Source organism: Dasypus novemcinctus, chromosome 16 (assembly GCF_030445035.2).
Source record: "Dasypus novemcinctus isolate mDasNov1 chromosome 16, mDasNov1.1.hap2, whole genome shotgun sequence".
NCBI lineage: Eukaryota > Metazoa > Chordata > Mammalia > Cingulata > Dasypodidae > Dasypus > Dasypus novemcinctus.
In genome coordinates, this window is record NC_080688.1 from 5652542 (window position 1) to 5668629 (window position 16088).

Below are 16088 nucleotides of genomic sequence, written 5' to 3' on the forward strand. Positions count from 1 at the left end.
AAGAAGTTTACACCTTGTTAAGCAATAACTACAGCCCATGGCCAGCAGGAAGCAGTTACAGAAAAGAAATCATCTCCCTTCAGCATCCCTTTTAAATTAAAGGTGTAAACTCTTTAAGAGTAAAACAAAATTAATAAATAAACCTAAAACCTAACTAGAAATCCATGTAAGCACCAGTAGCCCCAAGATAACTGCAGGAAGCCCCCACCCCAGAATTCTACTATCCAGAATAAAAACTTCTAAACTTCTAAAAACAGTCCTGAATGCTACACTAAAGATTAATAAATAATCAAACAACAAACAGCCGTCCACCTCATAGCTCCAACAATAATTATGCTAAAGCTTACCAAGTTAAACTTTCGCAAAAGGGAAAAATAATGTGGGCTATGGGTGAAAAGCTCTTTGTCTCTTCAGAAATAACCTGAACTATCTGTAACTTGTGAGTGTGGAGTAATAAAAGGCTGCAGTCCTACCCTTAGTAACCATAGCAAAAACCCCAGTCCCAGGAAACAGTTTAACAATGCAAAGTCTATAAACTTTAAGTATTAAGAGAAAATGCAAACCAGATATGCTAAAAGCTTATCTAAAATGCCTAAGGTCCATTCTAAAAGCTTACCTAAAATGTAGAAAATATGTATGCTAATTCAAGCCTGCGGTCACCCCTCGGGCTGAAGAGTGGTTTGCTGGCCCGGCGGGGGAGCAGCCGCAGTAGGCCAAGCTGCTGCCCCCATAATAGGGTGGCTGGTCGAACTCACCGCCACCCCTGAAGGAAGCTCGGCATGGGCGCAGAGTGCCCTCGGGTCTCCCCTTCTCGGCAGCCATGCTTCCGCGGCCACCCCTCCTCCCGGATGGCACCACACGATGCCTGTGGGGTGGCACCCTTCTTCTTCTTTCTCCCTGTGCAGGTGCAGGGCAGAAAAATCCAGTCTGCCCTTTTCCCCTCCCCCGACAGCAGCAACAGCCAGGCATGGGCGGAAAAATCCAGTCTGCCCTTTTCCCTCCCCCTGACAGCAGCAACAGCCAGACGTGGGCGGGAAACTCAAGTCTGCCCTCCACCCCAGCAACAGCAGCCACCAATCCCTAAACCCTGCCCCTTCCCCCAGCAACAGCGACAGCCAATCCCTAACCACCACCCCTCCCCCGTCCAGTATGCCCACTGACCTTTCCCCGGCAACCAATCAGAACAGGGCGTGGCTTCAACCAATCAGCCTTCCCCAGCTGCTATAAAACTGTTGCCTCTCCCTCAATAAAGTGGACTTGCATGTTTACCTTGTCTCCGCGGTAGTTCTTCTGCCGTGCGCCCTCCAGTCCTGAGAGCCCCCGACAAGGGCCTGGCCTCCCTTGTCCCCAGTTCATCACCTGCTTCTCCGGGTGACCCCTTCATCGCCTGCTTCTCCGGGCGACCCCTTCATCGCCGGCTACACCAGGCGACCCCGTCAGCCAAACCGCGCAACCCCTGTGAGACTGATCCCTCATCTGCTGCCGGACCGACCCCTCGTCCCAAGTGGGACCGACCCCTCGTCCCAAGCGGGACCAACCCCTCATCCAAAGCTGGACTGACCCCTCGTCCGCAGCCAGACCCCACCACTACCGACCGAGCAAGCCGTCGCAGCTGGCGCCCAACGTGGGGCAAGGCAACTCCACCACAGCCTCACTCCATTACCTGGCACAACCCCCCTCTTCTCACCGTGGGGCTTCTCTCGTGCAACATTGCTGCTACCTGAGCCTTGGCTACCTCATATGATCCACGGCGGTCTGGGAGAATCGCTGGATGGCTTTCTCCTTCCATGTCGGTGGCTTATACCGACCCGCTATGATTAAGAGGAGCCTTGGATTTCTCGGGAGCGCATGATTGCACGTCTGAAGTAACCCTACCACAGCCCTACGCCCTCCTCTCTTCTCACCCCTATCTTTTTGCTCTGCATTGCTGCTCCTGAACCTTGGTGACCTCATACGATCCACGGCGGTCTGGGAGAATCGCTGGATGGCTTTCTCCTTCCATGTCGGGGGCTTATACCGACCCGCTATGATTAAGAGGTGCCAATAAAACTCTCAGGAGTGTGTGCCTGAGCACCTCCACCCCTGCCTTCACCTCTGCCTCCTCCCCTCCGTGCTTGCTCCCCTTTGCCTTGCTCCACTGCTCGTTGTTCCGCCCTCCCCTCGTCGGGGCCTTCTCTTGGCCCGCGACCACCATCGGAGTCCCATCGGCTCCGACCCCTCGTCTCACCGCGCACCTCGGCTCCCATCGCCGCACTCTCAAGGTAAGGGCCCCTTTTCTTATCGGCTCCAAAAGGCCATTAGCAATGGGTAACATCCTTTCTGCTAAGCAAGCCCCGCAAGTTCAGGCCCTCGCCGGTCTCCTAGACACTCACCAGTGTAAGATCTCTTTGAAACAGCTCCAAGTATATTGGGACCTTCTTCTCCCCTTTAATCCGTGGCTTACCACGTGTCAGCTTTGGGACCCAGACACCTATACTCGCCTTATAGATAGGGTCACTTCTGCTGTGGAGCAGGAAGGTAAAAGATTCCCTCCTGGCTTATTACCAGCGCTTTTTACCATCCGCTCCTGCCTTCAAGGCGCCCCTACCATCGACTCCCCCCCGCTGCGCCACCGCCGCCACCGTGATTGTCAGGACGGCGACTTTAACAGGGACCCTGATTGGAATTCTGATACCGACTCTGATTCCGACTCTGAGTCGCTTGTTGAGTGCCTTAATAACGTGCTCGAAAATTGTCCCCCTAAACAGTGTAATCTAGCAGTGCCGAGCGCCGGTGAAGATGGCGAACTTCCGCCTTCTTCCTCGCTCGAAAAGGGGAGGCACTCTCAAGATGGCGGACTTCCGCCTTCTTCCTCGCTCATAAAGGGGAGGTCCCTTTGCCCCTCCCTCCCCCTGATGACTTCCTGCCTGGGTGGGCCGGAAGCTCCCTCCCCGCCATTTTGTAGCACCGCTGGGGACTGCCCACAGCCATTTTGTAACACCGCATGGGCAATGGCTCCTCTCGCGCCCTCTGCGCCAGTGGCCCCCCCTGGCTCCGCCTCCCCCTGGCAGCCCCCTCCATCCGATCCGTGGCAAGCTGCCGCATGCGTGGCCCCCTCTAGCCTATTTTTGGACCCGTATTCCTCCCCGCCACCTCTGCAGCGGATGTCCTGCAGGGCACGGTGCCAAATGTGAGTGATCCAGCACCAACTGAGCCAGCTCACCCTCCACCCCGAGAGACAACCATCCAACCCTGAAGTCCATTTGCTGCTCACACTCTACCATCAGTGCAGACGCTGCAACCCTCACCATGCTGGTGAGCCAATTAACATAGTCTCTCTCCTTCTCAGCTATCAGCGACTCACCACTGCCGAGGACACCCCCCCCCACTTCATCTTCTCAGCCTCCTCCTACCCGACCTCTTCCTGCTCAGTCTTCCCGCAGGTGCCCCAAGTCTTCTGTAACCACAGCCCCCCAAGCCGCCATCACTCTCGGGAAGCTCCAGCCCCGCTAAACGGCCTGCAACCTGCTTTCCCCAGCCCGCAGCCTGCTTTCTAGCATCCAATAACGTTTCTACTCTTGCCTCCCCACACTTCTGTGGAGCTTCCTCCTGTCCCGACCTCACTCCTCTTCACAGCCATCCAAAGCGACCTTTCTCGTTCCCCACCCCCCTCCTTTTTTGCTTGAACCCCCACTGCATTGCAGATTGGGCCGCCCCATGTTGGCCTGCCCCGTTAACATCGGCCTCTCTCGCGCCCGTGGAGACTTTGGCCTTCTTGTTGTCCTCGCCTACGTCTCCACCACTCCCAACGCTGCCGCCACCACCGTCACTGGTGCCCTGACGCAACTTGTCCTCACTGCTGCGGTCCTCCAGACCATCACACAGTCTGCCTCTACCGCTCTTTGCCGCCAAGAAGAGATCAACTACCTGTAACGCGCTGTCATTCGGGACTTTTAACAACAGATGGATCTTATAGCCGCCGAGATCAACAAGAATTGGATATTGGCCACCCTTGCAACGGCAAGATACCGCCCCCTAAATTGTACATTTATATCCCCGTCATACTCACCTCCCTCTTCAGCCCTGCTTCCCTCATTGCTTACTGCCTCTTGGGCCTCAGCTACTTATTGCTGCTGCCATCCTGGCCCTTATTTGAAAAGAAGGGGGAAATGCGGTCACCCCTCGGGCTGAAGAGTGGTTTGCTGGCCCGGCAGGGGAGCGGCCGCGGTAGGCCAAGCTGCTGCCCCCATAATAGGGTGGCTGGTCAAACTCACCGCCACCCCTGAAGGAAGCTCGGCATGGGCGCAGAGTGCCCTCGGGTCTCCCCTTCTCGGCAGCCATGCTTCCGCGGCCACCCCTCCTCCCGGATGGCACCACACGATGCCTGTGGGGCGGCACCCTTCTTCTTCTTTCTCCCTGCGCAGGTGCAGGGCAGAAAAATCCAGTCTGCCCTTTTCCCCTCCCCCGACAGCAGCAACAGCCAGGCGTGGGCGGAAAAATCCAGTCTGCCCTTTTCCCTCCCCCCGACAGCAGAAACAGCCAGGCGTGGGCGGGAAACTCAAGTCTGCCCTCCACCCCAGCAACAGCAGCCACCAATCCCTAAACCCTGCCCCTTCCCCCAGCAACAGCGACAGCCAATCCCTAACCACCACCCCTCCCCCATCCAGTACTGCCCACTGACCTTTCCCCAGCAACCAATCAGAACAGGGCATGGCTTCGACCAATCAGCCTTCCCCAGCCCCTATAAAACTGTTGCCTCTCCCTCAATAAAGTGGACTTGCGTGTTTACCTTGTCTCCGCGGTAGTTCTTCTGCCGTGCGCCCTCCAGTCCTGAGAGCCCCCGACAAGGGCCTGGCCTCCCTTGTCCCCAGTTCGTTGCCTGCTTCTCCAGGCAACCCCTTCGTCGCCTGCTTCTCCAGGCGACCCCTTCATCGCCGGCTTCGCCGGGCAACCCCGTCAGCTGAACCGCGCAACCCCTGTGAGACCGATCCCTCATCTGCTGCCGGACCGACCCCTCGTCCCAAGTGGGACCGACCCCTCATCCCAAGCGGGACCGACCCCTCGTCCAAAGCTGGACTGACCCCTCATCCGCAGCCAGACTCCACCTCTACCGACCAAGCAAGCTGTCGCACAAGCCTATTAAAAACTAAAACAAAAAAAAACATTTGGCCTTTCCTCTCTGTATTAAAAAACTCAAAAATCTTGCTCCAGCCTCGGAATTAAAACAAAAAGCTCCCGAATCTGGCTGGCTGTCAATAAACCATTTTTCCTTCTCAAAATCATTCCTGAGTCCTGGCCTCTTTATTTGCAAATAATTACACCTCTCTCAAATTCTACAACAGTCTGACATAGCTCCTCCTTTCCCACAGAGGGATTGAGTGTGACAGTCTTCTTGATCTGATCCCCCCTCCCTCTCCCTGGAGCCATTTCAGTACCAGCTGAGGTCTCTATTTATTTTAAATTATCCCCTCTGGTCTGCCTACCCTATATTCACTCTCCCTTACAATTTTCTCTCAATATTTTGTTGGTTGCCAACAGATGGGCCACTCCTAATTCCTACTTGCTGGGCTGGCTATAAAGTGGGCTCAGTGGGCCAAACTCACTGAAGAGAGAAGACTCTTTACCCTCCTCTAGACCTGACTAACTCCCAGGGAGGAGGATCTTTTCCCATTTCAGTTGATTGCAGTAAACTAGAGATTTTACTGAAGCTGTTCTCCTTGAATGTGAAGTATATGTTCATTTCCTTGTTGCAGGGACCAGTAATTCAGGGTTTTGTTTTGGCCTCTTTGTCTCTCTCCCCCTTCTTACCCTTGGATTATATACAGTGTTGTAAACAAAGGCATCTTTTTCCATGGAAGCAAGTTACTCCCTTGACCACTGTGTCATGCTGTCTCCATAGCTATATGTGCAGGTCATCTATCTAGCAAGGAGATGTGTACATTCAGGTGGAACGAGGGCAAGGTAGAATGGAACAACCTGGGGAACAAGATTTAAGGGTATGTTTTCTCAACAATATAATAGAACATTGAAACTTTATACTTTGAATTATAATCATAGCATTTGATCCATTGTGTTACACAGGTTGAGGTAATGGGAATAGTTAGCTAGAATAGTTGTTGGTTCTCACGATTGCTTGGGGTATATAAAGAAGCCCCTGAGATTAATAAACTTGTCTGATGAGCTTGAGGCTTCAATGCTCTCAGATCCCCTGATCCCAATCTCTCTTTGTCTTTCATTCCAGATACCCTTCGTGTCTGTGGCTCCGACAGTACAGGACTCTCCTGCTCTGTGGATCCCCAAATCAGCTCCATTGTATAGATTTTTGCCCTTTCTCCACTGTTTTTGTAAAAGAGTTGAAACCTGTCAGCAATTCAAAGACCATCTTCCTGGAAGTCTGGATTAGTATATTAAACATTGTATTTTTCATACTTTTTATGATTTTAAATTTAATTCTATTACATGATATTTGTGTGATTACATGTGAATGTTCTTAGCAGATTTTGATCCTTACAGAACATAACTAGCCCATGTGCTATTTTCTCCCCATCACAAAATACTCTTACTGCCTTATGAATCTGCATAATTTGCTTCAAAATATAAATACAAAATAAATGCATTTCCATTGATTAGTGTGGTATAATTTCAAAAGATACACAATGTTATTTGAACCAATTTCTATATGTTTAAAACAAAATTTTATCCCATGATATTTTTCTCAATTTTTCAGACAACATCTCTCATGTGTCTGAACATTGAAATCAGTCTTAATGAATTTATACATATAACATGTACTAAGCATAATATTTATTATATACACCTAACACTAAAACATTCTAAACTCTTTTTAAAGCAGCATAGCTAAACCAAATATAAGTAAAATTATGCTAAAGTTCTTTAAATAATTTTTAATATCAAACTGTATTTATCCAGTTGAGTTTTGCTTTTGACTATTAGGTTACTGATATCTTACAATCCCCAGTAGAACCATATACTATTCAGTATAGCTCTACAGTATAGAAATTCAGGGAAATGATTATTATACACTCTGTTTGAAAAATTGATTAACCAATAAAGTGTCAGACACAAGTCTACTTCTGGTAAGGACTGAATAAATTATTGTGTAAATATATTATTTAATTCTCACTAATAAGGAAGCTCTTGATTACATTCAAATGTTTGAAGATGCTCATGAGTAAGTAAAGATCAGTCATGGCTGTCTCCATCCACACAGAAGACTGTGTAAAGATTTTTCCACTGTAATCAGGGTGAACAGATTTAGTAAGACATTTACAACAAGAATGGTAGCATTTCTTTTATAATATTTCTGAGCTCAAGGCTTTTGGAAATGAGAAATAGAGAAAAGATCATTGCCTTCTTTGTTCTTTTTGTCCATAAAAGCCAGTGGTTTGCTAATGTCAAGATCTCAAGAAATAGAATATTCATTACGGAAGAAGAGTTACAATATGTCAGATTTCATATTTTATCAGAATTAATGCTTAGTAATAATTTCACCAGCAACTAATTAGAACCCTGTTTAGAGTTTTCAATTTTATATGACAGATTCTTCATTGAGAAATTCATAATTTTTTATTCTTGTTTTCATTTATAGTTTCAGACAGAAAAGAGTAGATTTGAGAGATAAAAATAAATCCTTAATAAAATATAAGTTTTAGAGTGATTAAATATTTAAGATAGCTAAGACATGTGTCTTCATGGCCTAAGATACAGAGAATGTATATATTTTTTACATAAATACTAAAACATGTGATCAGGAAGGATTTATTTGAGGAGGTTGATTGTTACTATAGAATTGTGTTCAGGATCGTACCAGCCTTTGAAACAATTATTTACAAAACTGTGTTTTAATACATAACAGGGTTCTGAGCTATGGAAAAAAGTTGAAAATGTTAATTAAAGTTTATTTTAGTTTTAAGAAAAAAGTAATAATGAATTTAAGAAAAAACAAAGTTAGAACTTGAAAGTTTTCCTAATTTACCAAATCAATGCAAGATGATTTGAAGATTCATGTTCACTAATTTTAAGTTAGGAAAAAAATATATAGTAAAGTAAGGTATTCAGAGAGTCATCTCATTCCTCAGGGCATTTAGTAATCAGTGAGAGTTATCAAAATAAGCTGTTTGGGAGGCCCAGGAGAACAGAAGGGCATCTTGCAATGTCTTAGGAAGAACAGAAGGAGGGGACTGCACATATGCAGTGAAGATTCATAAGTTAAGCACCCCATTCTTAAGAGAACAGTGCTGGTCCTTCACAGCTAGAGTAATCTGCTTCAGGGGCTATTCCCTGGTTGGAGATGGAATCTCCATTTCTAAAAACTGGGGGAGAATTAGATGGTCAGGCACTGAACTCAGCTACTGATCTGTAAATTCAGCTGTAAATTCAGCTGTCTAAAGTCCAATACTAAGAACACTTAAAGTTTGAACCTGTCCAAATTGGAAAGAGGCCAGTAGCCTACATTTTAACATCTGCAGTGTGAGTTGAATTGGAGATAACTGAAGAAGAGACTTCAAGAAAAGTCACATCGAATTAGGTAGACAGAGATCAACCACAAAAACAATGGAAGAATGGTACATTAGCCAGTCAAATGGGTGCTGGTACAAAGTACCAGAACTCTTATGACTTTTATAAAGGGTACTTATTTGGGGTAGAAACTTACAAGGCCCTGAGAAGTTCAACTCAAGGTACCATAAGAGGTACATTCTCTCCTAAAGTAATTGGCACATGTTAAGGCAGGATGATGAGTGGTGTCTGCAAGAATTCAGCCTTCCTTCCCCTTAAGGATATGTGGTACCAACTTCTTTTCATCTCAGCTGTAGGCAGACATAAGCCTTGTCTGTCTCCCCAGGTCTAGTTTCTTTTTGAACTCAGTTGCTATGTTCTCTTCACAAGGTCAGCTGTAGACTATCAGGCTCATTGCTATTCTGAGAGTCACTGCCATCTGTAATCTATTCTTTTCTTTTTTCTCATGTATCTGCTTCTCTATGTGTCTACCACTCTTGCCTTCTTGACTGATTATCCCTTTATATAGCCCAATAAAAGGGGCAAGGCAAGAGGACAGGGAATCAACCCTGCATGTCCTAGTGAGGTAGTCAAATCAAAGCCCTAAATTTAACATAATTTAATGAAGGGCATTTCAGTTAAATCTAATACAATCAAAGGATTATCATACACAGAGAAAGAGACCAGTTTACAGACATAAATATTATTTCTTTGAAATTTATAAATAATTTCAAACTGCCATACTCCCCTCTCTGAATTTCTAAAATAAATTATTATATTCGGAAAAGATTAAGTCTTTTCAATTAGTAATGCTAGGTACAAAATCTTATCACAATCAGTTTAAAGAAATACAGTTTCCATTGGGGCAAAGTCCATATGGCTTTGAAATTTACAAAATAATTTATCTGCTTCCAATATACAAAGGGGTAAAGGGTAAACATTTGCATGACAGTAAAGAGAATTTTGGATGGAAACGTGTTACTGTCTTTAAGGTTCAGAAAAATCTGGAGGGCATACTTCATTAGATTTAAAATTCATGATTAAGACAATGTTTATTCTCCCTGGGCCCTCATTGGGACCCAGTATCTTCACAGGTTTGCTCAATTGTTTTTTTCTTGGTTCAGCCCTCATCAAACATCTGGGTGTTAACCAAGCTCCAGATCACACCCTCCAAGAACATTGTAGTGATGGACAAGCTTTCTCTGAGGATTAGGGAATGTATTCTACACTCTCTGTAGCCTGGAGTGGCAAAACTCTCATGGAAAAGTGGACTGGAACATCCACTCTCTTTAAATGCTAGGGGAAACTCACCCTCTCTCTACAAATAGCTGGGGTTCCTCTATTGCCCCATGGAGATGTTTTATTTCCAGATCTCAGTTTCCATGGTTTTCCTCTTAAATCTGTGTTCCCTTCCATCTCTCCCATGCATGCCCCTTCTAGTCCAGGCTGACAGTGATTTATTTTTCTATAGCTATCTCAAAAAGTTTGTTGTTTTAGTATGCAGGAAGCAGGAGTCTAAGACAACAGACAGTAAAACTCTCAACAAGACTTTCCTGGATAACTGCATTTTCAATTTTGACTTACAAGTTCCAAATTTAGCTAATTCCTCAAATGGGGCATGATTGTCAGGAAGCTTGACTTTCAGAGGTTTGGAATTTCCAGAATCAATTTTTAATTTTGTTTTTCCCAATTCAATCTCAGTATATATCTCTCATCTAGCATTTTACTATGACCTGCAAGAACAAGCCAAGCTACATTCTCTGAGTTCACTTTGGAGCATAAATGTACAGGCTCACCATTTTCAAATTGTGCCCTCCATAAAACATTAAGAGTTAATCTTGCTATGTTCTCAGTATCTTTAAAACATATATCACCTTTCCTCCAGTTTCCAATAATAGTTTCATAATTTATTTCTAAGGCCTCATGATAAGTCTCTGCAACATCCATATCCTCACCAACAGTCTCTTCAAAGCATCTAGGCCTTTTATATCAGGCAGTTCACAATTTCTCCAAAAATACCACTTAACTATTTATAAAACTGTTCCAGTATTTTGGTAATTGCAAAAGCACCACTCCTCTCTCTGGTAACAAATTGTGTTTTAGTCAGACAAAGCGATGCTGATGCAAAGTGCCAGAAATCTGTTGGGTTTTATAAAGAGTATTTAGTTAGGGTAGAAGCTTACATTCACAAGACCTTAATTAGTCCAACTCAAGGTACCATAAGGGGTACTTTCCCACCCCAAGTCATTGGCATGTGTTGAAGCAAGATGGTGGGTGATGTCTGTGAGGGTTCTGTCTTCCTTCTTCCTCTGAAGGCTCTATGATCCCAGTCTCTTCTGATCTCAGTTGTAGGCTGGCATATGGCTCATTTCTCTCCCTGTGGCTGATTTCTTTCAGAGCTCAGCTCCTCTGCCCTCTTTACAAGGTCATCTATTGACTATCAGACTTTTCTCTTTTCCTGGGGTTTCTGCCATGGCTAATGGAGTCTTCTCTCTTTCCTCATGTATCTGCTTCTCTCTGTGTCTTCTTCACTTGCAATCTTTGATTAGCCTTTATATAGCACACCAAGGGGCAGAGACAAGGGCCAGGGGTTCAACAGTTTATGCCCTAAATTCATGGTCAAATCAAAGCATTAACAATATAATTTAATTAAAGCCAACTTCACTGAGCCTAATACAATTAGTGCATTATCATGCCCAGAGAAACAGATCAGTTTACAAACATACTTAATATCTCATAAATAATCTCTAGTTGCCACAAAGCTCAAAAAGCTATCTAAGGGAGCTACAGATCAGAATAGTACTGTGCATCACCCAGGGTGGGGAAAAGGACAGAGAGACAAAGAAGCCAAATGTTAACCATGAGTTACTCAGATCAGTGGCTGAGAATGGTACATATACTTCATCCTAAAGGCAAATAGCTTTGGTAAAACTCCTATATAACTGCAGCCAAGTGAGTGGAAAAGAACATTCCCTGGGAGAAAGAGGGGTCTGCTCAAGGGTGGAGAGTGGTTTCTTTTTAGTCTTTTTAGGGACATTGGCCAGCTGAACCCCCTTTGAATTTCCAAATGTCCCCAGCCAGCACTGAAGTGGCCTCAAAGACAGGGGAGGGGATCTGATCAAGCAGGCTCTTATACTAGGCCACACTAAGAAAGAGAAATGGGTCAGTGAGGACATCCGCAGAGACAGGTGCATTACCAGATTGGGAAAAAAGCATGCTAAAAGAAATAGCAAACAGTTAGGAACCCAAATCACCTTAGAGAAAAAAGGTGGGGAAAGCCAGAGAAGCCTTCAAAGCCTACTTCTGGGTGTAGTTCAGTGTAGAAATGCCTGCCTTGTATATATAAAGTACCTAGTTCAATTCCTGGTACTCCATAAGAAAAGGGATCCAAAGAGTGATATACCAGGTTATCAGGCATGCATGTAAAATATTATGACAGGGAAAATATACACTGACTATTTTTTTCATTTTTTTAGAACCCTTGATCTGTTACTTTTATTATTTTTCTTTTGTTATCATTTATTTTATTCACTAATACTGGGTACCTCACTTATGAAAGGCAGGCTGCAGAGTGATTGATGAGCACGGGGAGCCTGAGAAGGTTCCTAGGGGCATGAGAGGGAAACCAGTTTTAACTGTTTTTTTTTTGTTGTTGTTGTTATTGTTTATGTTTGATGTCTTTTCTATTTCTTTGTTTCTTTTTTCTTTTTCTTATTTATTCTATTTAATTCCTTTATTCTGTTCTTTAATTTTTCCCTCTTACATTATTTTTCTCTCAAACTTTTCTTGTTTGATCTTTATTTTTTCTTTTTCTCTTTTCATGTATTTTTTCCTGCCTTGTTTTCTCAACTCCAGCCTTTTAACTTATGCTATTTTAAATTTTTATCCTGTTTCATTTTTTATTCCACCCTTTTTATTCTTATTTCTCTGTATTTTTTAATGATTTTCTACACTTAATATCTATTCATTTTTCTGTCCCTTGTATGGCTCCTTAAAAATCTTTTTTTATCATTATTATTATTATTTTTCTCTTCTTCTCTCTTTCATTTCCTAAGATCTTAATATTTTAAAATGGACCAGAGACAACTATAATTGGAAACAAGTTTCAGAAAGGAAGCTTACTACATAAATACAAGTAAAAAATATATAAACTGAGAGAGTAGAAAGAGAAGCTATCACATGAATAAGCCCAAAAGAGAAACATATGTCTAGGCATCAACAAATTTACAAGTTATAATAAGAAACAGGAAAGCCTGGTTCAGTGTAATGAATAAATCCAAAAACAATAGGTGATATAGAACATGGAATAATTAATCAAGGAGGTCCAAACAAATAACATGAATCAACTTAATGAAGTGAAGGAGATAAGGACCTTTTAAGAACACACTAAGGGAACATAGTGAAGAATTTATAAAAATATATAAAAATATATCAGATCTGATGCTGAAGAATAGCACAAGGCAAGAAATCAAAAATATGCTGAAAGAACATAACAGTAGTTTTGAAAAGACAGAGAAAATTAATGATGTCAAAAATAGTTCATCTGAAATCAGGCAGAGAGTAAAATACATAGGGAAAAAAAAAAACAAATTCCAGCAGGAACAAGAAAATAAATAACAACACAAAATTCATAAACATATGCATTATAGGTATACCAGAGAGAGAAGAGAAGGGAAAGGGGACAAAAAGAGCATTGAAGGAAATTAAGGCTGAAAATTTTCCAACTCTTTTGAGGGACATGAACATAAATGTCCAAGAAGTCCAGTGCATAACAAGCATTATTAAAGCTAATTAAGTAACCCTGAAAAATACACTTATCAAATTGTCCAATGCTCAAGACAAAGAGATAATTCTGAAAGTAACAAGAAAAGAGACAGTCATCACTTGCAGTGGAAGCTTGATCAGATTGAGTGCTGATTTCTCATCTGAAATCAGGGAGGTGAGGATGCAGTGATATAGTTAAGTCACTAAAATAAATAAAAATCTGTCAACCATGAATTCTGTATCCAGCAAAGTTGCATTCTAAAATGAAGGAGAGTTCAAAATATTCACAGATAAACAGAATTTAAGAAGTTGTTGAGAAACCTGCCATTCAAGCAATACTAGGGAGTTATTTCTGTAGGTTGAAAGGAAAAAAATTGGAGAGAGATTTGGAAGAGAGTGTAGGAAGGAAGCTTATTGGTAAAAATCACTAAAAAGAAAAAAAGGAGAAATAAAAACAAAATTTGACATAGATAAACCTAAAAATATATCATTGCCAAGTAAGTACTGTTAGAAAGTGACAAAATTAAATGTTAATGGATTAAACTCTCCAATCAAGAGACACAGATTGGAAGAATGAATAATAAAATATGACCCATATATATGCTGTCTATAAGAAATTTACCTTAGACCTAGTGAGGCTAGGAGATTGCAAGTGAAAGGTTGGGGGGAAAATTGCATGCAATAATCAAAACACTGTTGGTGTTGTTATACTAATATAAAGTAGATTTTAATGCAAAATTATTAAAACCATAAGAGAAAGAGAACACTATATTAATAAAAGAGGAAATCTATCAAGAAGAAAGAAAAAAACATAAACATATATGCAACTTAATAGGGTGCCACAAAATACATGAGACAATCATTGGAAAAACTAGGTGGAGAACAGATGACTCTACAATTATAGTGGGGTCTTTAATATGCAAATAACACCATTGAGCAGAACTTCTCAAAAGAGGCAAATAGAGACCTTGAATAATACATTAGAGAATCTATACTTAGACATATCAAAAAACATTACACCACATTACAGTAGAATATATATTCATCTTGCATGCACATGGATCATTTAACAGGATAGACCACATGCTAGATCACAGAACAACTCTCAACAAATTAAGAAAGTGTGAAATTATACAAAATAAGTTCTCTGACCAGATGAAGCTGGACATTAGCAAGGGGCAGAGAAAAAAAATAGGTACAAAAATATGGAAATTAAACAATACAATCTTAGATAATCAGTGGGTCAAAAAGTAAATTGTAAAAGAAATCAGCAACTACCTTGAAACAAATGAAAAATGAGAATACAGCATAACAAAAACTATGGGTTGTAGCAAAAGCTGTGCTAAGATGGAAATTTGTATACATAAATGTTTATATTTAAAGAGAATAAACAGCTAAAAATAAAGAATTCACTCCAATTTTGTAGGAACTACAAAAAGAACAATCTCAAAACAAGCAGAAAGTAGGAAATAACAAAGATTAGAACAGAGCTAAAGGAAATTCAGAATACGAAAACACTAGAAAAATTCTTACTAAAAGTGGGTTATTAGAGAAGAATAATAATATTTACCATCCCTTAGCTTGAGTAACAAAGAAAGAAAAAAGAAGGTGCAAATATGTAAAATGAAAAACAAGGAAGAATGTATCATTACTGATCCCTCAGAAATAGAGTATCACAAAAAGATACTTTGAAAAATTTATGCTCATGCAATGTATAATGTAGATGAAATGAGCAAATTACTACAAACACACAAGCAGACTATATTAATGAAAGAAGAAATTGATGAACTCAGCAGAAAAATCTCAAAAAATGAAATTGAATTAGTCATCAAAAACCTCCCAACTCACAAGAGCCCAGGTTCAGAGAGCTTCAGAGTTGAATTCATTCTATCAATCATTCAAGGAAGAATCAACACCAATCCTGCTTATACTCTTCAAAAAATAAAAAAGAGGGAACATTACCTAACTAATTCTATGATGCCAACATCACCCTAATAAGAAGGCCACATAAAGAGGCCAAATGAAAGGAATACTACAGACTAATTTCTCTAATGAACCTGGATGCAAAAATCCTAAACAAAATACTTGCTAATCATAATTAACAAAACATCAAACAAATTGTACCCTATGACCAAATGGGTTTTATCTCTGGTATAGAAGGAAGGTTCAACATAAGAAAATCAATTAATGTAATGCACCACATTATTAGATCAAAAGTAAAAAATCATATTTTCTTTATTGATCCAGAAAACGCATTTGAGAAAATACAGAATTCTTTCTTTAAAAAAAAAGCACTTCATAAGATGTGAATAAAAGGAAACTTCCTCAATATAAACAAGTATACATATGAAAAACCCAGAGATAACCTCATATTCAATGATGAGTGCTAAGGACTTTCCCTTATAAATCTGAAACAAAACAAGGATGTCCACTGTCACCACTTATTTAATATTGTGTTAATAGTACTTGCTCAAGGACTTAGACAAGTGTGGAGAAGTAGGAGCCTGTGACCACCCCCACCTGAGAGGAAAATTCCACAGCCCCCTAACCGCCTATATCTTGCTTCTGTAACAAGCTTACTCAACTTTAAAACCTTATCTCAAGGCTGCCTCCTGTAGAAAGTGTCCTCAGCCCCTAGAGCAACTTGACTCAGACCCTTATAAATAACAAAAACTCCCCAACCACTTATCTCCCTCATAGAATTCCCAGCGCTTGATTAACTGCAAACATCTGCTTCTGTACGTGCTTGCTTGCTGAGTTATTGCCCCCCACCCTGAACCTAAAAGCCTATATAAGCAAACTCCCCCCGTGATTCAGGGCTGCTCTCC